Genomic DNA, 6,566 nt, shown 5'->3' with positions numbered 1-6,566 from the left:
AGGAAAAAGGATGGGGCTGGGGTAAGTGCTGTGGCAGAGAGCCAGAGGGAAGCTGGCAGGACAAAGAGGGTAGGAAGGAACCAAGCTGGAGAGAGATGAGAGGAAGGAAAGTAGAAGGCAGGACCAGTGGGGTGGTGGTAGGACCTTGGGTGGGAGGACAGCTGGGAGCTAGAGCAGTGGAGGCCCAGGACAGGAAGGAGGGCCTGGGGAGTGGACAGCAGGGGGCAGGGGCAGGGGCAGGGCATTTCTTGAATCCTACTGTGCCCGCTTTGCCCAACTGTAGCAGGAGGATGGAGAACGGTGCTCCAGCCCTGGACCCTGAGGCTGTCAGGAGCAAGGGTGGGAATGAAGTCCAGAGTCCTTGGCTCTGCAGCCCCAAGGGAGATGGAGAAGAGCTGGGGCCCTGGCACAGATCTGTCAGGTGGCAGCACCTGGAGGGTCAGGGGCATGGCCTCCAGCTTCCCCTGCCCACTCTCTCACCTCCCTGGGTGCTAACAGCAGGGCAGCAGGACACTTAGAGGTGTGAACCTGGTGCCACACCTCAGAGCTAGAGGGGAGGAGGGAGAAGGCAGAGGTGACACCTTCTTCTCTCATTTACTCCCCCTGATCCCTGCACCCCCTCCCACCAGAAGCTGGGGCACCAAGGAAGGGGGGGCATCAGGAATTAGGGGCAAAGAAAGCCAGAAGGGGGCCAAGAGGGGGTAGCTTCTGTCTAGGCAAGACACTAAATATCTTCCAGATGTTAAAATTAGGGCAGAAACTTTGCCTCTTCCTTGTCCCCCCTCCCCAAAAAAGCCTGGCTACTAACCTAAGACACAGAGGAAATAAAAGATGAAGCTTCCTTATTCTTAGTGCTGGGATCCTAGAGAGACTGACCCTCCATCTTCACCCTTCTCCCAAGAGCCCAGGGAGGGAAGGTGGCCCCACTGCCAGCAGACAGCAGGAGCAAAGTGCAGCCTTCTGGGGAAAGGCGGCTGGGAGGCTGGAAGGAAACTGGGCCAAGCAGACGTGTGTGGTAAGCCTGAGCCCAAGCCAGGGAGAAGCGAGGTCACCTATGGGTGCTTAAGTAGCAGTTGTGATGGTGCTGGTGGTGGGGACCTGAGACTTGAAGGTGACAGAAAGAGAGAAACCAGGGGAAAGGAGGGACAGGCCAGGGCCAGAAAGCAGCAGGTGGGGCTATGGGCCTCTGGGTTCCTTCTGCACCTGGGCAGCGCTAAAATCGGGTTTACAAGACTGGATGAGGGAATGTGTGTGTGCAACCCAGGCCTCCCCCCATCGCAGGCCCTGGATCAATGGTGACATTGATGACAATGGTGACAGAACAGAGATGGCCAAGCAGCCAGTGGGTGCTTCCTGCCACCTGCTCTGGGCCAGGTGTGGGGTTGAGCATCTCTCAAGTAGGCATGGATTCTTTACATTATGGATCAACTGCTAGGATGTGGGCACTGGGCCAGGTCAAAGCAGGGTTTTGGATGCCCCTGTTGTCCGGTCTTAACTCTTTCATTGCAAAAGGGTCCCAGGCCAAAGGCCAGAGCTCTTGGGAAGTAGGGAAGTGGGCCAGTGAGCCCTTGTGGTCCACGGGTCTGAATCTTAGCTCACAAGGTGACTGTCTATTCTACTGAAGGAGGACAATTTGCCACTGTTGGGGAATCTGCTCAAGGACAGGAAGCAGCAAATCCCTGCCCCTGTTGAGCTTGTCTTTGAGGCGAGAAGATAACTCAAGGAACAACTTCAGAGATGTATGAGCTATGCAAAAAATAATAGGGAAGACACCTGGATGAGGTGGCACTGCACCAAGGCCTGAATGACAAGGAGGTGGTGTGCAGAGTGCCCAGGGGTCAGCACTCCGGACAGAGCACTGAGATGGCTGCAAGTAGGTCTTTTTGAGGGCAGAAAATAAGACAAGTGTGGTAGAAGAACACCCAGAAACAGGGGGAGGAGGAAAGATGGGGATGGAGCCCAGGGTTAGCCCATCCTGTGTCCTGATTTCACCTGAAGGCCCAACCCTCATCTCCAGCTGGGGCCTCCGTGCTGGGTGACCTGAACCAGATCCCATTTTTCAACATGGGTTGGAGCCTGTGATGTACCACAAACCACATTAGATAGGAGATAGAAGCAGTGTCCCTCCACAGTAACGAAGGCTCGAAGATGTTCTCACTATTTCAAAAAACCACCTGGAAATTGCACATTTACTTTGGGATGGGGTTTCTCTGCTTAAGGCTATTTAAAAAAAAAATCCACTCAGCGTACTCACTGCTTGCTGAACCCTAACCAGGGTGATCTATAGTTATTATAACTGTGATAAATAAAATTTGGGAAAATGGGGTTCAGATATAGTGTAATACCAGTGACTCCAGAGGCTGATGCAGGAGAATCACAAGTTTGAGGCCAGCATTAAAAAAAATAAAAAAATAAATAAAAAGGCTGGAGATACAGCTCAGAGGTACCAAAATAAAAAAATAAACAAATTGGGAAAATAAATGAACTTTTCACTTAATGTAGTTCAGTTTGCTCAGAAAAAAATCTCTGGGGACTCATGGGAATAATGGCCAGCAGAATCACCACCCATGTGGTGCTCATGTATTATGTTTGATACACTTACTCTGCACAGCTACCACATACCTTCATCTTAGCTAGGAAGTAAACAAGATTATCACTGAAGGCACAAAATTTTAGAAAGGTGGGTGACACTGCAGTCACTAAGCAAGGCCTAGTCCTTACTCCCAGTTCTGACCTTTATTCTGTGTGGTCTGCATGTGTCCCCCTCAAAATCACATGTTGAAATTTAATCACCAATGCAATAGTATTGAAAGGAGGGGACTTCAGAGGTGAGAAGTCACAGGGAAGAGCCCTCATGCATGGGGTTACTGACTTTATAGTGCTGTTAGTTGGTGCCTTCTGCCAAGTGAGCACACAGCAAAAAGGCACCGCCTTTCAGGAATAGATACTCACCAGAGGCCGAATCTCTGTGTTTTGATCTTGGTCTTCCAGCTTCCAGACTGTAAGAAAGAAATTTCCATTGTTTATTAAAAAACAAACAAACAAAAACAGTTTTATTATAGTAGCCTGAACAAACTAAGACAATCCTCTAATCCAAACCCTAACCCCAACCATTAAGAGACATGGGCAATAGCTGACCGAGTTGTAGGCTTTGTTTTTATAGCCTGCATCCCACAAGACCATCATTGTGTCAGTATTGCAGACTATTTCCTGAAGGTGGGGTGATGTGTTACACAGCAGTGGGTAACTGCAACAGTCAGTAGAGCCCTGGCAGGCATGGGAGCTACCTAGTAGGTGGGATGGGCTCAAACCATCTGCTCTCCTCAGAGGTTGAAAGCAGGGCTGATGTGAGCACGTGTACTGCCCTGTTCTTGGCTTCCAGATGTTATTCCCCACAACAGTGAGACAGGCTCATAAAGGTGGCTGCTTGCAGGTTTAGAATGGGGCTAGTACAAAGTATGCATGGGACAACTTTTGTGCCAAAAAGGCAAAGAAGCGCTCCAAAATAAATAGAGTCACATCAAAAGGATGCAGGAGCCAGGTTGAAGGGGCTCCTGCTGGCAAAAGTTGGGACAATATGAGAATCAAAAAGAATGACTAAGCTGAATGCAGTGGCGCACGCCTGTAATTCCAAGGCTCAGGAGGCTGAGACAGGCGGATCAAGAGTTCAAAGCCAGCCTCAGCGATGACGAGGTGCTAAGCAACTCAGTGAGACCCTGTCTCTAAATAAAATACAAAATAGGGCTGAGGATGTGGCTCAGTGATCGAGTGCCCCTGAGTTCAATCCCTGGTACTAAAAAAAAGGGGGGGGGGATGACTATAATGAATGGTAATGTGTGTGTAACAAGTGTGTGTATGTATGTTATGTATGCACCCCATATAGATATGATAGAGTGACAGATTGACACAAGTTGGAACTCCCCAATTCATTCCTGCAAGAATCACCAGGTTATTCTCCTGATCTTGCCCTTTAGATTGAGCCCAAGTTATAAGGGAAAAAATATACTTTAATGGAAGGATGGAGGGTTGTCACTTCAAGTGTTGAAACTTGGCCTCAGAACAACGGGCCAACTCACCATCCTGTGCCTTCTGATGTGATGCAATATAAGGCACACAGCATCACTTGCAAAAATCTTCTTGCCAATAATGTTTCATTAGGATTAAGCATCAAGACCCGTAGTCCCTCATCTGTGTGCCAAGGCACCTCAGGGAATTTTAGCAGAGCCAACAGTGAGTCCAGCAGTGCTGGGATGGGAGTGTTAGAGCTGTTACTGAACACTGGAGTAGGCACAAACAGTTGAGAATAGTTCTTCCTTCTTTCTTCTTAGAAAGGCGGTACTTGCTGGCTCCAGTGCTTTACAGGTCACGAGGTATTTAATGTTTTCAATGGAGTCATGAGGCCTGCTACCTATCCCACCCCACGTGACCTACTAGCTCAGGGTAGTCACAGTTTCAACATTCGGTTTTGCGACATTTCTGGGATGATATTATTTTTGTGCAGCTGAGGCTTTTGGCAGTTCTGTGATTAAAAAGCAAGCACTTCCTGTTTGTGGAACGGGAAATGAGCATGGTGAGGTCTGATCTGATTCTGAAGCCTGAAGGTCACCCACATGTGCAGACACCATTAGTAAGAAATCAGTATCATTTAAAAATGAAATAAAATATTTTTCTTTCAACTTATATGCATTACTTTTTCAACTGGTGCTGTTGTAGGATGCGACTGTATCTTAATTTGTAAGGATCCCCCTGCCTGATAAGTTGGAACCATTTAGTATTTTTTTTTTTTTTTTGGCTTAGGGACACTATGAAGAAATTACCAGGACACCAAAGGCACTGTGAATTAAGAACATCTCTGCACCAAAGCTAATTTTCATCTTACAGGAAATAGGATAGAGGAACAAGTTAAAAGACACTATGAAGAAACAACCAGGCAAACCAGAAGGTGGGACATTCTTGAAGAACAACCACCAGCCTAGTCTCTTCAAAAAGAATCAAGAGGGAGAAAAAAAGTTTGGAGTGGCTACTTATTAAGAGAGACTAAGCAGATAACAGCTGTTGGGAGTCGCCCTGGCTCCAAAGATGGCACCCACCGTGCTTCTCTTCCTGTACTAACTTTCCCATGCGGGGAGTCAGTGGCGGGAAGAGCCGCCCAATGGTGAGCCCTGCTGACCCTTATGATCCTTACCCACCAATCAGAAAGCGCCCCATGCCAATACCCTGCTCTGTTGAACCGCCCCCCTGCTCTATAAATGTGCAAAGCTGTTCCTCAATAAACAGGTATTTCTCAGTCGATGAGTCTTGTCCAGTAGTTCTTTCAGCAGCTGCCTGCGATTATGAACTTTTCTTGAATTTTTAAAAATATTTAAAAATATCTTTATTTTGTTTTATTTATTTTTGTGTGATGCTGAGGATCGAACCCAGTGCCTCGCATGTGTGAGGCAAGTGCTGTGCCACTGAACCACAACCCCAGACCTTGCTTGAATTTTTAAGAGCCCTTCAATATAGTTCTGGATGATCAGGACAATGTAAATTGGACTTTCTTGGAAGGCTTGGGGAATTAATGTGCTTAGCTGTGGCATGATATGGCATTGTAGCTATGTAGGAGACTATTCCTGGAAGATTCCTGATGAAGCATTTACATCTGCAACTTACTTTCAAGTAATTCAGCATTTGGAATAGTAACAATGATTGAATTTCAATGGTGGGTGTATGGATGCTCATTAAATTTTTTCAACTGTCTATACATTTGACACCTTCCATAAATATTTGAGGGGGATTCAGCTGAGAGAAGTAACATTTAGGGCAGGTTGTCACCTGCAATTCTCCCTGCCCCCTGCTGTATACCCTCTCCCTCTCTCCATCAGCATTTAAGATTGGCCTGGCATCTCACATCTTCAGGTAACCACGCCCTTCTCTGACACCTGTCCTCTTGTCTTCCCATGAAGCTTCTCCAAGACTCATGGCCTCCCCTTCCTCAGGTCCTGATCCTTCCTCAGATACCAGCTGGGGTTCTGGCCCCAACTCCTCACCCAGCTGCCCTGTCTAGACCACAATGACTCCCTACTGCCACCTCAGGGCTGCTTCTCCATCCTCACTCCACGGGTTCACTCTGCACCACTGATGCAGCTCCCCCTCCACCTATCCCTTGAGGGGCTCTGGTGGCTCTGACCCCCTCCTCCCCTTCCTTTCCCTCACCATGCTGGGGCTTTGCCCAACTCCCCTTCTTTGCCTGGACCCTGAATGTGGGAGCAGAGACTCAGAGTCCAGCCTCTCTTTGCACCCTGCTTTCTCTCTCTAGATGGTCACACCTAGTTCTGTGGCTTCAAACCCAGTCTGCTCCCCAGAGTGGTCTCCAGCCCGGACCTCTGCACTGAGCTCTGCCCGCACATGTACAGATGGCTCCTTGGCAGCCCCAATCCCCAAATGTAATATGGCCAGAGTGGACTCCCACCCGACTGCCACACACACCTGTTAACATCCGGTCTTCCTTCTCTTAGTAAACTGCACAAAACATCTGTTCAGCTGTTGAGGAAAAATGCAGAAGTTGCTTTCCTCCCTGTGTCTAA

This window comes from Marmota marmota, unplaced genomic scaffold (assembly GCF_001458135.2).
Source record: "Marmota marmota marmota unplaced genomic scaffold, marMar, whole genome shotgun sequence".
In the NCBI taxonomy this organism is placed as follows: Eukaryota; Metazoa; Chordata; class Mammalia; order Rodentia; family Sciuridae; genus Marmota; species Marmota marmota.
Note: the sequence above shows the minus strand (reverse complement) of the source record.